The sequence below is a fragment of the Mixophyes fleayi genome, chromosome 1 (assembly GCF_038048845.1).
Source record: "Mixophyes fleayi isolate aMixFle1 chromosome 1, aMixFle1.hap1, whole genome shotgun sequence".
Taxonomy (NCBI): domain Eukaryota; kingdom Metazoa; phylum Chordata; class Amphibia; order Anura; family Limnodynastidae; genus Mixophyes; species Mixophyes fleayi.
The window spans coordinates 1,653,286-1,671,562 of record NC_134402.1 but is presented as its reverse complement, the minus strand read 5'-3'; positions in this window follow the sequence as shown (position 1 = coordinate 1,671,562).

The window sequence follows — 18,277 nt, the reverse complement described above, 5'->3', positions numbered from 1 at the left end:
CGGAAAGAGATGTATGTTGGTGCAGCTGTGTTGCTGGCCTTGTATGAGACAAGAAGTATTTTATATTGAGTTCAGTAAAATAGAGGTAACCAGTGTGGGGACAGCAGTAGAAAAATGTTGTATGAGGAAAATCAGTTTCATCACTACATTCACAATACATTGTAAGGGTAAGAGGGGAAGAATTACAATGCTTAGTATGGAGATGTGAGTACATGAAGGACAGTTGTTTTGTGTGATATATGTATGTATTCTGGGAATGTTTCTTAGGTGTAATAGGATTTGGATACAGATTGGATGTGGGCAACAAAGGACAGTTCAAGTCAAGGATGACACATAGGCAGCGATCACGGGGGAATGGGTTTATTGTCATGATGCCACAGATATAGGGATATCAGGAGGTTTCTTCTGTTAGTGGGTGGGAATGTTATTAGTTATGTTTTTGAAAGATTGAGTTTGAGTTGGCGAGAAGACATCCAGGATGATATGGCAGAAAGACGGTCAGTAACGCGAGACAACACAGATGGTGAAAGATCAGGAGAGGATAGTTTTGTGTATCATCCGCATAGAAATGATACTGAAATCCAAAGGAGCTAGAGAATAGCAGAGGACCTAGGACTGAGCCTTGTGGTCTCCACCTGATAAAGGAAGCGGAGCAGAGGTGGATCCCGAGAAACATGGAAATAGTGGTTTGTTAAGCAGAATGAGAACAAATATGGGGTAATGTAGACAATGGACATTGGGAATGTAGCGTCTGTATGAGAAGAGAGTGGTCAACAGTGCCAAATGCAGCAGAGAGATCCAGGAGAATTAGAATCGAAGGGAAATTAGATGGAGAATTTTAAGGGTGTTCCTCAGTGTGTGGCGGGCAAAGGGAGAAGGTGGACAGCCACTTCCACTCTATAAAACAACTTAATTTATTCTCCATCTCAGAGCAGATGGAAATTGGGTCTCCATCTACACTATTAATGGATAAACTCCAGGACCACTTCAGGAGTAAGATATTTCTAGGAGCAATTTACTCAACGTAAAAAAACCTCAGCACACACAAGAGCCACGTGTAATACAGACAATCCCAGTGTCCTCTCATTCTCAGGACATGTGTAATGCAGACAATCCCAGTGTCCCCTCATTCTCAGGACATGTGTAATGCAGACAGTCCTGGTGTCCTCTCACTCTCAGGACACCTGTAATACAGACAGTCCCGATGTCCTCTCACTCTCAGGACACATGTAATACAGACAGTCCCGATCTCCCCTCACTCTCGGGACACATGTAATACAGACAGTCCCGATGTCCCCTCACTCTCAGGACACATGTAATACAGACAGTCCAGGTGTCCCCTCACTCTCAGGACACATGTAATACAGACAGTCCATGTGTCCACTGACTCTCAGGACACATGTAATACAGACAGTCCTGGTATCCCCTCACTCTCAGGACACATGTAGTACAGACAGTCCCGATGCCCCCTCACTCTCAGGACACATGTAATACAGACAGTCCCGGTGTCCCCTGACTCTCAGGACACGTGTAATACAGACAATCCCAGTGTCCCCTCATTCTCAGGACATGTGTAATGCAGACAGTCCTGGTGTCCTCTCACTCTCAGGACAAGTGTAATACACACAGTCCCGGCATCCCCTCACTCTCAGGACAAGTGTAATACAGACAGTCCCGGTGTCCCCTCACTCTCAGGACACATGTAATACATACAGTTCTGGTGTCCCCTCACTCTCAGGACACATATAATACATACAGTCCTGGTGTCCCTTCACTCTCAGGAAACATGTGATACAGACAGTCCTGGTGTCCCCTCACTCTAAGGACACATGTAATACATACAGTCCCGGTGTCTCTTCACTCTCAGGACACATGTGATACAGACAGTCCCGGTGTCCCCTCATTCTCAGGACACATGTAATACAGACAGTCCCGGTGTCCCCTCACTCTCAGGACACATGTAATACAGACAGTCCCGTTGTCCCCTCACTCTCAGTACACATGTAACACATACAGTTCCCGTGTCCCCTCACTCTCAGGACATATGTAATACAGACAGTCCTGGTGTCCCCTCACTCTCAGGACACATGTAATACAGACAGTCCCGGTGTCCTCTCACTCTCAGGACACATGTAACACATACAGTCCCTGTGTCCCCTCACTCTCAGGACACATGTAACACATACAGTCCCTGTGTCCCCTCACTCTCAGGACACATGTAACACATACAGTCCCTGTGTCCCCTCACTCTCAGTACACATGTAACACATACAGTTCCCGTGTCCCCTCACTCTCAGGACATATGTAATACAGACAGTCCTGGTGTCCCCTCACTCTCAGGACACATGTAATACAGACAGTCCTGGTGTCCCCTCACTCTCAGGACATATGTAATACAGACAGTCCTGGTGTCCCCTCACTCTCAGGACACATGTAATACAGACAGTCCCGGTGTCCCCTCACTCTCAGGACACATGTAATACAGACAGTCCCTGTGTCCTATCACTCTCAGGACACATGTAATACAGACAGTCCCGGTGTCCCCTCACTCTCAGGACACATGTAATACAGACAGTCCTGGTGTCCCCTCACTCTCAGGACACATGTAACACATACAGTCCCTGTGTCCCCTCACTCTCAGGACACATGTAATACAGACAGTCCCAGTGTCCCCTCACTCTCAGGACACATGTAACACATACAGTCCCTGTGTCCCCTCACTCTCAGGACACATGTAACACATACAGTCCCTGTGTCCCCTCACTCTCAGGACACATGTAATACAGACAGTCCTGGTGTCCCCTCACTCTCAGGACACATGTAACACATACAGTCCCTGTGTCCCCTCACTCTAAGGACACATGTAACACATACAGTCCCTGTGTCCCCTCACTCTCAGGACACATGTAACACATACAGTCCCTGTGTCCCCTCACTCTCAGGACACATGTAATACAGACAGTCCCGGTGTCCCCTCATTCTCAGGACACATGTAATACAGACAGTCCCGGTGTCCCCTCACTCTCAGGACACATGTAATACAGACAGTCCCGTTGTCCCCTCACTCTCAGTACACATGTAACACATACAGTTCCCGTGTCCCCTCACTCTCAGGACATATGTAATACAGACAATCCTGGTGTCCCCTCACTCTCAGGACACATGTAATACAGACAGTCCCGGTGTCCCCTCACTCTCAGGACACATGTAACACATACAGTCCCTGTGTCCCCTCACTCTCAGAACACATGTAACACATACAGTCCCTGTGTCCCCTCACTCTCAGGACACATGTAATACAGACAGTCCCGGTGTCCCCTCATTCTCAGGACACATGTAATACAGACAGTCCCGTTGTCCCCTCACTCTCAGTACACATGTAACACATACAGTTCCCGTGTCCCCTCACTCTCAGGACATATGTAATACAGACAATCCTGGTGTCCCCTCACTCTCAGGACACATGTAATACAGACAGTCCCGGTGTCCTCTCACTCTCAGGACACATGTAACACATACAGTCCCTATGTCCCCTCACTCTCAGGACACATGTAACACATACAGTCCCTGTGTCCCCTCACTCTCAGGACACATGTAATACAGACAGTCCCGGTGTCCCCTCATTCTCAGGACACATGTAATAGACAGTCCCGGTGTCCCCTCACTCTCAGGACACATGTAATACAGACAGTCCTGTTGTCCCCTCACTCTCAGTACACATGTAATACAGACAGTCCCGGTGTCCCCTCACTCTCAGGACACATGTAATACAGACAGTCCCGTTGTCCCCTCACTCTCAGTACACATGTAACACATACAGTTCCCGTGTCCCCTCACTCTCAGGACATATGTAATACAGACAATCCTGGTGTCCCCTCACTCTCAGGACACATGTAATACAGACAGTCCCGGTGTCCTCTCACTCTCAGGACACATGTAATACAGACAGTCCCGGTGTCCCCTCACTCTCAGGACACATGTAACACATACAGTCCCTGTGTCCCCTCACTCTCAGGACACATGTAACACATACAGTCCCTGTGTCCCCTCACTCTCAGGACACATGTAATACAGACAGTCCCGGTGTCCCCTCATTCTCAGGACACATGTAATACAGACAGTCCCGTTGTCCCCTCACTCTCAGTACACATGTAACACATACAGTTCCCGTGTCCCCTCACTCTCAGGACATATGTAATACAGACAATCCTGGTGTCCCCTCACTCTCAGGACACATGTAATACAGACAGTCCCGGTGTCCTCTCACTCTCAGGACACATGTAACACATACAGTCCCTGTGTCCCCTCACTCTCAGGACACATGTAACACATACAGTCCCTGTGTCCCCTCACTCTCAGGACACATGTAATACAGACAGTCCCTGTGTCCCCTCTCTCTCAGGACACATGTAACACATACAGTCCCTGTGTCCCCTCACTCTCAGGACACATGTAATACAGACAGTCCCTGTGTCCCCTCTCTCTCAGGACACATGTAACACATACAGTCCCTGTGTCCCCTCACTCTCAGGACACATGTAATACAGACAGTCTTGGTGTCCCCTCACTCTCAGGACACATGTAATACAGACAGTCCCTGTGTCCCCTCACTCTCAGGACACATGTAATACAGACAGTCCCGATGTCCCCTTACTCTCAGGAGACAAGTTGATGCCGTTTCTATAGCTACTGGGACCTGAAATTTTGGGGCCCCAAATTCCACTCAGCGGCTCTGAATGTTACTGGTATCGTATGACTTGATGAGAACGTGATCATGACGGAATATATAGCTGTCAGTGAAGATAAAAAGCCTGGAAATGAAGACGTACAAGTATTATAATTGAGACATGTGGAATTGTAAGGAATATTGTCCTCCCCTCTCTCCTCGCTGTTCTGTCAACTGGTTGTATCAGCCTCTGTATTAGATTGCCAGCTCTTTGGTCCAAGGTTTTCCCCATGACATGCATTATATAATGGCTGTGGATTGAATGCTAGCTCTTTGCTCCATTGTGTCTGTGTGGCATACATTATATAATAGAAATGTGTATTAGATTGTCAGCTCTGTTGCCCCATGAGGACATGATCTGTATCATGGAGATAAGACCCCAGTCTGTCTCCTCCCTGCACACACTGGAGGCCTCACTCTCACCGCCTAGGTCCCAGGGGTGGGGTGCTGATTTGTGGGGTTGTACTGGGGACACAGACTGCATTTTTCTCCTTATGTCTCATTTGCTCTCATATTTCCAGATTCCCTACAAATCAGCCATCCGTCTTCCACAGGTAACACTCCCTAATGTGGTGGAAGGAGGGTGGAGAGGACAGAGCTCAGGGATCGCTGACAGAGGGGCTTCCACCGTTTAACTCATTCATAGCTGGAGAACTGATCCATGCCACTGGCAGACCCTGTTATCCCGGGCTCCTCAGTCACATAGCAGGAGGATAAATACATCTATGCTGAAATTATATATATATATATATATATATATATATATATATATATATATATATATATATATACCCCAAGACCCTCACCCTAAACGTTCAGAATTCAGACCCCATCCCATAACTATTATATACCCCAGTGGTTCCCAAACTGTGTGCCTAGGCTCCCTGGGGTGCCTCAGCGATCTCATAGGGGTGCCTTGGCCAAGGCCAGAGGTAAGCAAGGCGGGGGACTACTTGGTAATTATTTTGGCTTAGCGGTGCCTTGAAAAAAATATGGGGACCCTAAGGGTGCCTTGAACTGAAAAAGTTTGGGACTGATATACCCCAAGACCCTCACCCTCAGAATTCAGACCCCTCACTATAGCTATTATTTACCCCAAGACCCTCAATCTGAAGTACAGAATCCAGACCCCTCCCCATATTTATTATCTACAACAGATCCTCACCCTAATCTATGAAATTCAGGCTCCTCCTTATATCTATTTTCAACCACAAGAACCTAACCCTAGACTACAGAATTCAGACCCCATCCCATAACTATCATCTACCCCAAGACCTTTAACCAAAATGAACAGAATACAGACCCCTCCAATAGCTATTATTTACCCTAGGACCCTCATCCTAAACTACAGACTTCAGTCCCCTCCCCATAACATTTATTTACCTTCATACTAAAGCACAAAATTAATACCCCTCCTATAATTATTTTCTACCCTAAAACACTCAACCGAAATGTACAGAATACAGACCCCCTCATATAGCTATTATCTACTCTAAGACCATCGCACTAAACTACAGAATTCGCACTCCTCCCCAATTCTGTTATTTACCCCAAGAGCCTTACCCTAAATGTACAGAATTGAAACCCTTCCCCAGAGCTATTATCTACCCCAAGACCTGTGACAGGATGGACCTCCTATGCCACCTTGTCCGTGTTGCTGGGGACCGGCTGGGCTCGCTTGCCACTGTCCCCTATCTTTATCCCAATTGCACCCCTCTAAACAAAGTAGGAGTGCTTCCACCACTAGGCTCCTTCACTGGCGCCTAGAACCGCTTCCTTCTGAGTAACTCTCACTGCTGGTGTACCCCCTTGCTGGACACCTGGGCTGGTACCCCTGACCTCTACCAGTAGATTAGGGTTGCTGTGGATGGTTCCCCCTGGACTATCAAACTGTCCAGAGCTGCAAGTAGTGGGCAGAGCGTTGGTACGAATTAGATTGGTCTAATCTGGAGGTCACAGGAATTACAGCAGGTAAGTAGTCATCAAAGCAGGATTTTGAAGCACTGATGTTTACTGGCTCAAGTAGTTATAAGGACAGTTACACGCTAGTTTGAGGTACTAGTGATTTCCAGAAGTTACAGATGAAATTATATATTTCATGCATAAACAGGGCTCTTTTTATACAGTTTTGGAAACATAACCTGGCTGGAGGTAATCCAGCCTCCTGCCCCTGTAACCAATCTGGGCTGATTCATACAACCTGCATGTCAATCAGCCCAGAGGAGTTAACACCTTTTTACATTGCTGCTAATGGCAGTGGGGAGTGTACTTCCCCCTGTCCATGAGCTGCTAGAGAGAGGGGTTCAGCCCACTCTCCTCCCTGGTGTCTGTCTATCTGAGGTGGGAGATTTATCTTTTAATTCTCCTGCCTAAAATAATTCCAGGGACCCTGTACCGGGTCTTAGTTCTCCCACCTGAATATAGTACCAGAGGGAGAGAGACGGGATCCTGGGGCAGCAGTACCCAGCTGTCGCTACTTGGGGCTCTCTCCAGAGGCTAGTCTGTAAGCCCCCGCTGGACCACCAGGGAAAGTAAGTACCATCTTTAAATATACATTTAACAGACATTTTAGGGTTAAATATACTCACACCTTTAAAAGACACAGTTACGCCTAGTGCCGGGATTTCACTCTCTCAGCACTGTGTGCCGTTTAACTACCGGTGCTGCAGTGCCTATACATTAAATATACACATTTTCATTCATTTAGTTTTAACTGCATACACATACACTACTAACTACATACACATACACTACACACTACTAACTACATACACATACACTACTAACTACATACACATACACTACACACTACTAACTACATACACATACACTACACACTACTAACTACATACACATACACTACACACTACTAACTACATACACATACACATACACTACTAACTACATACACATACACTACACACTACTAACTACATACACATACACTACACACTACTAACTACATACACATACACTACACACTACTAACTATATACACATACACATACACTACTAACTACATACACATACACTACGCACTACTAACTACATACACATACACTACACACTACTAACTACATACACATACACTACACACTACTAACTACATACACATACACTACGCACTACTAACTACATACACATACACTACGCACTACTAACTACATACACATACACTACACACTACTAACTACATACACATACACTACACACTACTAACTACATACACATACACTACACACTACTAACTACATACACATACTCTACACACTACTAACTACATACACATACACTACACACTACTAACTACATACACATACACATACACTACTAACTACATACACATACACTACACACTACTAACTACATACACATACACTACACACTACTAACTACATACACATACACTACACACTACTAACTACATACACATACACTACTAACTACATACACATACACTACACACTACTAACTACATACACATACACTACACACTACTAACTACATACACATACACTACACACTACTAACTACATACACATACACTACACACTACTAACTACATACACATACACTACACACTACTAACTACATACACATACTCTACACACTACTAACTACATACACATACACTACACACTACTAACTACATACACATACACATACACTACTAACTACATACACTACACACTACTAACTACATACACATACACTACACACTACTAACTACATACACATACACTACACACTACTAACTACATACACATACACTACTAACTACATACACATACACTACACACTACTAACTACATACACTACACACTACTAACTACATACACATACACTACACACTACTAACTACATACACATACACTACACACTACTAACTACATACACATACACTACACACTACTAACTACATACACATACACTACTAACTACATACACATACACTACACACTACTAACTACATACACATACACTACACACTACTAACTACATACACTACACACTACTAACTACATACACATACACTACACACTACTAACTACATACACATACACTACACACTACTAACTACATACACATACACATACACTACTAACTACATACACATACACTACACACTACTAACTACATACACATACACTACACACTACTAACTACATACACATACACTACACACTACTAACTACATACACATACACTACGCACTACTAACTACATACACATACACTACGCACTACTAACTACATACACTACGCACTACTAACTACATACACATACACTACACACTACTAACTACATACACATACACTACACACTACTAACTACATACACATACACTACACACTACTAACTACATACACATACTCTACACACTACTAACTACATACACATACACTACACACTACTAACTACATACACATACACTACACACTACTAACTACATACACATACACTACACACTACTAACTACATACACATACACTACACACTACTAACTACATACACATACACTATGCACTACTAACTACATACACATACACTACACACTACTAACTACATACACATACACTACACACTACTAACTACATACACATACACTACACACTACTAACTACATACACATACACTACGCACTACTAACTACATACACATACACTACGCACTACTAACTACATACACATACACTACACACTACTAACTACATACACATACACTACACACTACTAACTACATACACATACACTACACACTACTAACTACATACAATATACATTACACTTTTTGCTTTACACCCCCGGCGACACAGCGCACAGTTCAACATACATTAATATTAATTATATTAAATAAGTTTTACACCACTGTTTTACACATTCGCCACCTAGCGACGGTGATTAATTTCTCCGGTGCCAGGTATTAACCCACCCGGCGCTGGAGTCCATTTAAAAATGATGCCGCATATGTGCCGGATACTCAGGGCTTGGCTGCAAGACCCTTATCCTAAATGTACAGTATTAACCCTCTACCCACAACTGTTATCATCCCAAGAGATAGAGAATTCAGACCTCTTCCTATAACTATTATCTACCCCAAGGCCCTCATCCAAAATGAACAGATTTCAGCCCCCATCCCATAACATTTATCTATCCGAAGACCCTCACCCTAAACTATAAAATTAAAACCTGTCCCCAAGACCCTCACCCAAAACATAGAGAATTCAGACTCCTTCCCATAACTATTATCTACCCCAAGACCCTTTGTGACCGGATGGACATCCTACGCCACCCTGTCCGTTGTTTGTTGGGGGCCAGCTGGGGTTGCCTTGACACCATCCCTTTTCTTTATCCTAAATTGCACCCCTCTAACCACAGAAGGAGGTGCCTGCTGACACCACTAGGCTCTTTCACCAGCACCTAGAACTTGGTTCTTCTGGGTAACTCTCACTGATAGTGTACCCGCTTGCTGGTACACCTGGACTGGTACACCTGACCTCTCTTGCTTTCAGATCAGGGTTGCTGTGGATGGTTCCCCCCTGACCTATCACACTGGCCAGAGTTGCAGATAGAGGACATATGGTACTGGATGCAGGGTACCAACCTCAGTACAACTGGATAACGAATCTGATTGGTCTAATCTGTAGGTCACAGGAATTACAGCACAGATAAATAGTCGTCAAAGCAGGATGTCGAAGAAGTGATGTTTTATTAGCTCAAGTAGCTCTAATAAGGACAGATACATACACTGGTTTAGGGTACTAGTGATCTCCAGAAATACAGAAAACATATTACATGGTCAAACAGAGCTCCTTGTTATACAGATTTACACACATACCTTGGCAGAAGGTAATTCAGCCTCCTGCCCCTTTAATCAATCCAGGTGCTTCATGCAGCCTGCACATAATCAACCTGGAGGGGTTTAACACCTCTTTACATTAAATGTTTACCATTCAAGGTGTAATATTCTCTAATCTTCCATTTAACGCAATTCAATTTACAAAATTTCCAGCAATCTGTGATATCCTGAATTACTTGTTTCCTGAGTCTACATTGTTCAGACAGGTTCTAAGATACAGAAAGAAAACCTACACGGGGCGAAAGGTAACGACCTCATGCTGTGTTGGTCACTTCACAGGACAAGACTTAGATTAGTCTGCCTTCAGACGTTACAAAGCAGATTTCCTCCAACATTTCCCTATGGTATCAGAAATCAGTACATCTATATATATATATAATAAGAAGTTTGTTTGTTTGTAGGCGAATATCTTCGATACCCCTGCACCGATTTGGATGAAACCAATGTGAGGTGGTCCAGTTGGATCCCGGACAGATTTTAAGGGGTTTAGGGACTCGGTCGGACCTCCCATTGGGGTACTCCCGTTAACCCGCAGAGTCTGTTCTGAGCCTTCCACTGGATGGATTTGGATAACATTTAATATAAAAATAAAAACGATATTGGGCAGCCACCTAATGGATGTGCTGGAAGATCTACTAAGCTGCTAATTATTTTTTAAATGTTGACAGTTACATCCAATTCATTGTTAACTTGATGATTGAAACACAGGCAATGTTGGGTACTTCAGCTAGTTTCTAATACAATCATATAACACAGTATAACAAATCAGTACAATGATATACAGAGGTGCACTACACCTATAATTAAAAAAAAAGAATTTACAATAAGTTATTGCTATGTGATCCAGCCAGACTCCTCCCCCTATTCCCATGCGGGCAACCAGTGGGTCATGTGCCATGATTTGGCCCCTGGTCTCTGAGTCTTATGGGGCTACTGGAGGTGACCCGGGGATCCGTCTCTACTGCCGAGATTGTCCACATTGCTGTGAACCTTTCCTTGTTGGTGAATGATATGAAAGTCATAAACTGAAGTGCAAGTCTCAAAAGCAAAAGTCTTCCATTCTCCCCTGAGGTGTGTTGTAGCCACTTCAAAGGATTATGGTCAGTCATCACGATATAATGTTGTTTGTACAAGTATGGTTGAAGTTTCTTCACTGCCCAAACAATTGCTTAACATTCCTTTCAATTGTGGTATACCCCACCTCTCGGTTCAGCATTTGTTTGCTCAAGTAGGCCACAGGGTGCTCCTACCCATCTGGCCCCAACTGGCTAAGTACTGCTCCCTGTCCATAATTTTATGCATCAGTTTGCCCAATAAAGTCCTTGTTAAAATTGGGCGCCAACTGGAGTTTGCACCAGAGCTTCCGTTAATGATTGAAATGCCAGCTCACAAGCGGATTTCCAGTCAACTACTTTGGGGAGTTCCTTCTTAGTGAGATCTGTCAAGGACTTCGCTGCAGTAGCAAAGTCTGGGACGAACCAACTGTAGTACCCTGCAGTCCCTAAGAAGAGACACACACACACACACACACACCTACACACCTCTCATTTGACACTTGTCTGCTCTGATGGTCAGACATGCCCACTGAATTTTCTCCAACACTTGCCCTACATGTTTCAGATGGTCCTCCAAGGATTTACTGAAAATGGCAATGTCATCCAAGTAAGCCTGAGCAAAGCCATTACAGCCTTCCAGCAGGTAATCTGCCACACGCTGGAAGGTAGCTGGCATGTTCATCCCAAAAGGCATGGACTTAAACTCAAACAGGCCAAATGGGGTGAAGAATGCAGACCATTCCTGAGCCTCGGGGGTCAGCGGTATCTGCCAACACTCCTTGCTCAAGACAAAGGTGGAAATATACTTTGCTCCAGCTAACTCGTCTAACAGAGCGTTAATGCAGGGCAGGGGATAGGCGTCAAACATGGTTCTCTCGTTCAACTGGCGGTAATCTACACAAAACTGCGTTGTCTTGTCCATCTTGGGAACCAGTACAGTAGAGGACACATTCAGGGACTGCACGATGGCTGGATCACACCTAGTATTTCCAGCATCACCAAGGAATTTCCAGCCAGGTTTTCTACTAAACTGAGGTGAAAAGGGCCACAGCACTGGTTCCTTTGTTCATATGCAGCTACTGACTCTACATGCTCAGGGTATGGTCAGCTGCCGCCTACCATTGCTATCAAATGACACCACATAATTGATGTCACTAAGGCATTTGAGACTTTGTACAGTCCAGACCAGGCAGTCTGGAGATTGTTCTGATGCGTGGGCATCAGAATAAGGGCCTTCTGCCCTACCTCAAACATTCTGGTGCACGCTCTGATCATATTAACTCTTTGGTTTGGTTTGTGCTACCGCTAGGTTAGCTTGCGCGAGCCCCATGAGATCTCTAACCGATCTTTGAGCCTTAACACATACTTCACCACAGAGACATCCTGGGTGGGTAGCTCCCCTTCCCAAGACTCTCAAACCAGGTCAAGAGGTCCAGGGACTCTGCGGCTAAATAGTAGTTTGAAGGGAGAGAAACCAGTAGACTCCTGCGGCCCCTTATGATGAGCTAACAGTAGGTGTGGCAGGTAGCGTTCCAAGTCCCCCCCCTCCGGAGTTACAAATGCCCATAGCATGTGCTTCAGAGTACCATTGAATCACTTTCACAGTGTTACGAGCCACGGTGTTGTCCATAGCCGCCACGGCGGTGTCCATAGCCGCCACGGCTCGCTTTCTGTGCTGCCTGGAGTCCCAGCCATCTCCTTGACGACCAGGACGTCACTAGGGCAACGGCCGGACACCAAAACCTTTCAGCGCACACGATAATTACTCAGCCTGTGGGCTAATTAATTTAGGGCATTTTGTAATCAGACAGTGCCTGGAGAGAATTGCAGGGCAAAGCCCTGATTGGCTACTATTAGTATTTAAGGCAGGAAGGGCTTAGCCTCCCTGCCGGTTATAGGGTCCAGTCTGCACTGTTGCTGACCTGCTCTGATTCCTGTATTGCTGATTTACTATTGTGACCCTCTGCCTCTACCTTGAACCTTGCCTGCTTGCCTGTGACCCTGACCCTTTGGCCTGTATCTTGGACTCTATTGACAAAGTAGACACAATTGTGTCTTTTGTCAATTATTCAAAGAAGTTACATAAGTTATTAGGAGATTTAAGTGGAGTGAGAGATAACAGCGTTTAAGGACTTGATAAAGTTAATAGCCGTCTTTGCACAGCCACAGAAGTGTATAAAAAAGGCCAATTGTGACCAGGGGGAGCATCAAATGGGTTAAACTTCAGCACTAAAGGATTAAACATGTATTAAAGGGTATATTTATTAATTTAAAAGTAAATATTTAATGTATGGGCGCTGTGGTGCAAGATAATAACTGGCGTAGAGTGCCAGAGAGGGCTAAGTCTCTGCGCTGGGTGTTTGGAGTATAAATGTATTTATTTTCATATTCATGTATTGATTTCTAATGCAATAGCCTGTGTGTGAAAGAAATGTATTTAGTGCTGAGACAGGGCAGGAGAGGAAATTTGTTTTTGATTTCTATGACTGTCTGAAGGCAGGTAATCTCATGTTAATTAGACATTTTTATCTCAATGGCCAACATGTCTGCTTAGCCTGTATACACAACAGGAGGTGCTGCCTTTCTGACCTCTGTGGCTTTTCATCTGGTGTCAGGAGAGAGCATATATTTGATAGGATAAAATAGAATATTGAATGTCAGGGCCCAAATAAAATATTGCATTGATACATAGAAGTGAACATGATTTTCCCCTCAGATAAATATTTGTTTGCTTTTTAAAACATTTGGTCAATTAGCCCAGTAGGAGTTAATTAGGTTATGAAGAGACCAGCTTAAGATATTCAAATCGTGGACATCCATTGTTTTGATCATGTATTTCACATCCTAATTGACTTCCTTTCACTAGGTATTATAAACACAAAAGAAACACTAGGGGGTAAATGTATCAGGCTGAGAGTTTTCCGGCGGGTTTGAAAAGTGGAGATGTTGCCTATAGCAACCAATCAGACACTAGCTATCATTTTATAGAATGTACTAAATAAATGACAGCTAGAATCTGATTGGTTTTTCAAACCCGCCGGAAAACTCTCAGCTTGATACATTTACCCCTAGGTATAAATTAGAGAGCCATATGCCTAGGTGAGAATATTGGAGAACCAGGTAAAACCTGAAGGCTCTTTATACAGGTATATTGATATTATGAACTTCAAAGAAAATGCCTTCATATTTCATATATTGGGAAATCCATGTGCCACTCCATACTGAGGGACAAAAACCACAGGCGGGTTGTGAATTATACTTACTAGCGGTACCAGAGAAGAGCTATAATCACATGTCCTTGGGAAAGGTATGTCACATTGTTATTATTCCATTATGTTTGGTAATTAAATGTGCAGGAGATTATGACTGGTTTATTGAAAGGGGAGTTATGTCTGTGAGACATATCTGTGGAGAGTTACCAAAGGTCAAAACTTTTGGAATATTTGTGAGCAAACTATAGTGACAACCAGGGCACATCCCTGCCCCCTATTAGCATCAACGCTGCCCCTGTGAAGGCCGTCCCTTTTCATTTTGCTTAAAAACCTGTGTTGTGAAGGGACAAACTGTCATCTTCTTGGGGATCAATCTAATTGAAGGACTGTCCTTCTTTTCTGCTTACCCCCAGGCATACAGATTATTATATGTAAGTGATGCTCTGTACTTTCATCCCATTTGTTTATATAACTGTTTGCAATTATTTATTTGTATGTCAAAATGTTATCTAATTGTTTTTTATTACCTATAAGCATTGTACCTTTTGTATATTAAATGTAACAATTTAATAGTTCTATCCTTATTGCTCTAAACAAATCCATTGCCTGTTTAGAAAAGAGAGATTACTTGGCTAGGGTTAACTCTTTAGAAACCAGAGTGTGAAGGGTTAACTGTTTAGCTACCAGAGCACCGAGTGTGCGCAAATGGATAATTAAGTCATAGGTTTGCTACGGGCCTTATACGTAGCTGGTGGCCGTTGCTGAGAAGTGTGAAACCTGCGTTTGTGTTGGGGAACGGACCGGCGAAATCTGTAGCCTTAGAGAGAGGTGAGTGTGAGATTTAGGCTGGAATCCTGTGTTCCCTTACAGTAAGCTTATAAGTTACGAGGCCGGTTTGTGACAGATAAAGGAGTTCAGGAGCGGTTTCCTGACAAAATAGAGGTGATATGATAAGATATTAAATCACAGAGTAGCTATAGGAGCCTATCCTTGACATCCAGCATCTCAGATCTTGTCCAAATAATGCAACCAGCAAGTTTCAGGATATTACAGATTAGTGTAAATTTTGTTAACTTTACATTCTAATCTATGTTTGGAGAACATATTGCATCCTGATAATAAAAATAGCTCAGACGTTGCAGAACCATCTAGGATCAGGTGGCTGAGACCCAGCACTCCAGTACCAACGCTTTGCCAGCTAACGGCAGCTCTGGCGAGTGTGATAGACCAGGGGAAATGATCCACAGCAACCCTGATCTGAAGGCAAGAGGTCAGGGGTACCAGCCCAGGTGTACCAGCAAGGGGTTACATTAGTTACCCAGAATACAGAGTACAGTGCTGGCAACAGCTTAAGCCCCTCCTTCTGCGGTTAGAAGACGCAATTGGGATAAAAGAAAAGTGGACGGTGACAAAGTAATCCCATCCGGTCCCCAGCAACACAACAGACGGTGACATAGGTGGTCCATCCTGTCACACCAGTGTTAGTATATCCTATGCACATAACCTAGCAGTCTGCATCCGTGTGATATTACACATATAGACCACGCATGCAGCTGTGGGATGCAGCATTTCTGCTCTGCTTATATAACATGGATGATTCTTGAGGTCCAAAGCAACAAAAATGTGGAAAGGGCACAACTTGGAAATAAATGCCGCGATCTACCAGCTAACTGGAGGTGATCTACTGGTAAACCTCTGCTCCACAACATATAATCCTCACATTCCCTCTTTCCATAGACCAAGCACCACTCTTCGAAATTACAAGCTAATTGATTCTTCCCTGTATCTGATCTCGGTACCGTCTCCTCGTCCAAAAGTCCTTCATTATTCCTCCCGCTGAACAGTGACTAGACAGAAAGATAGATGGATGCGGGCCATCCACCTGGTATGCTCACACATGGAGCAGTTTAAGGGTAATGTATCTCCTCTGCTTTACAAGTGGCTCTATCAGAGAGCTATTTGTACATGGATTTTATAGTGTGTAACTGAAGCCCGTCTTTCCCTAATCACTCCCAGCCTCATATGCTCTTATAGAGAGCGCAATAAATGTATCTATAATAGAACCAGGTTGAAGGTGGGGGAGGTAGGACCCTGACTGACCTGAGTCTGAATGTACTCTATACAATGTGACAATAACTGCTTTCAAACAGAACTGTGCTATCATCATACCTTAATAAAAAAAAGAAGGTTTAAACTATAAAAGGCATTATATCCTGAGAGGTGGAGGAATAAAAGTCAGGATGAGAGGGAGAAATGGAAAAGGAAGTCACAAGAGAGAGAGACTGGCAAGAGATGGGGCCCCGACCGCTGGGGGTGGTCACTAGCGGTAAAATAATACAGCGGTATAACACACTGACAGATGGTCAAGCTGGACAGATCGGACCACGTCACAAACAGGAATAAAATGCGGCTCACGCAGCCAAATAACTTATCTGCCAATAAAGATTCCGCACTTTTGGTGCCGCACACAGAGCAATATGACACATAACCTGTTGATCTTAAGGAATTTGTTTCCTCACATTGGGGCTAATGCAGAGTCGGTTACACAATAGACAAAAATTATGCTACAAAACAGTGAATGCAAAACAGCGTATGTCCTCCCAGAAGCACAGCTGTACATGCCCACTGCCACATGAGCAGAAAATGCACCATCATCAGCCCTCTAGCAGGTGCACAACATACGCCTCCTAACCGGCATCTCTTTGTGTTTCTGCAGGTGTGCATGAGCCGCCCTTACTGTACTATGTTAGTCCATCCTTTCCATCCCCCATTTCACCTTTCGACTAGTAAGGAGTCACAAGTGCCAGATACGCGCAAGTCTGCAATTTGACATTTGAGTCCGTTCTCTTTGTGAGTATGTGTCATTCGTATTTGCTCAATATATACTAATATACACTCAATATACACTAATCAAACTGGCATAAGTTCAACTCAGGATCTAAATACCAACAATGGGGCTCAACAGGCAAAAGTACAGGCTCTCACAGGAAAACTAGCCGACTTAGAGAACAGATCACATTGTGGTGAGATGCTAATGCTTCAGTTCTCTCAAATCATGGAAAAGAATCCTAGGGCTACAAGATCATAGTCTTATGCACCTTGGATCCATAGGCTACTGATACTGCTGATACGCCTGGGAACCATAGACTGAGAATACTGCCGAGACATATGGCATCCATAGACTGACAATACACAGAGGATCCATAAATTGCCAATTCTGCCGCACTTACTACACTGCCACTCATATCACGGCTACCCGGGTCCCTCCTGGTAGCCTGCTGCATTCCTGTCCATCACATCTCCATTTGTAAACAAACACATACTGTTTGTTCTGCTGAATGGGCGCGGCCATCTTGGATGCAGTCAGGTGATCATTCCAGACCAACCAGATTCAGCAGCTGTGATCACATGAACTGTGCAGCCAA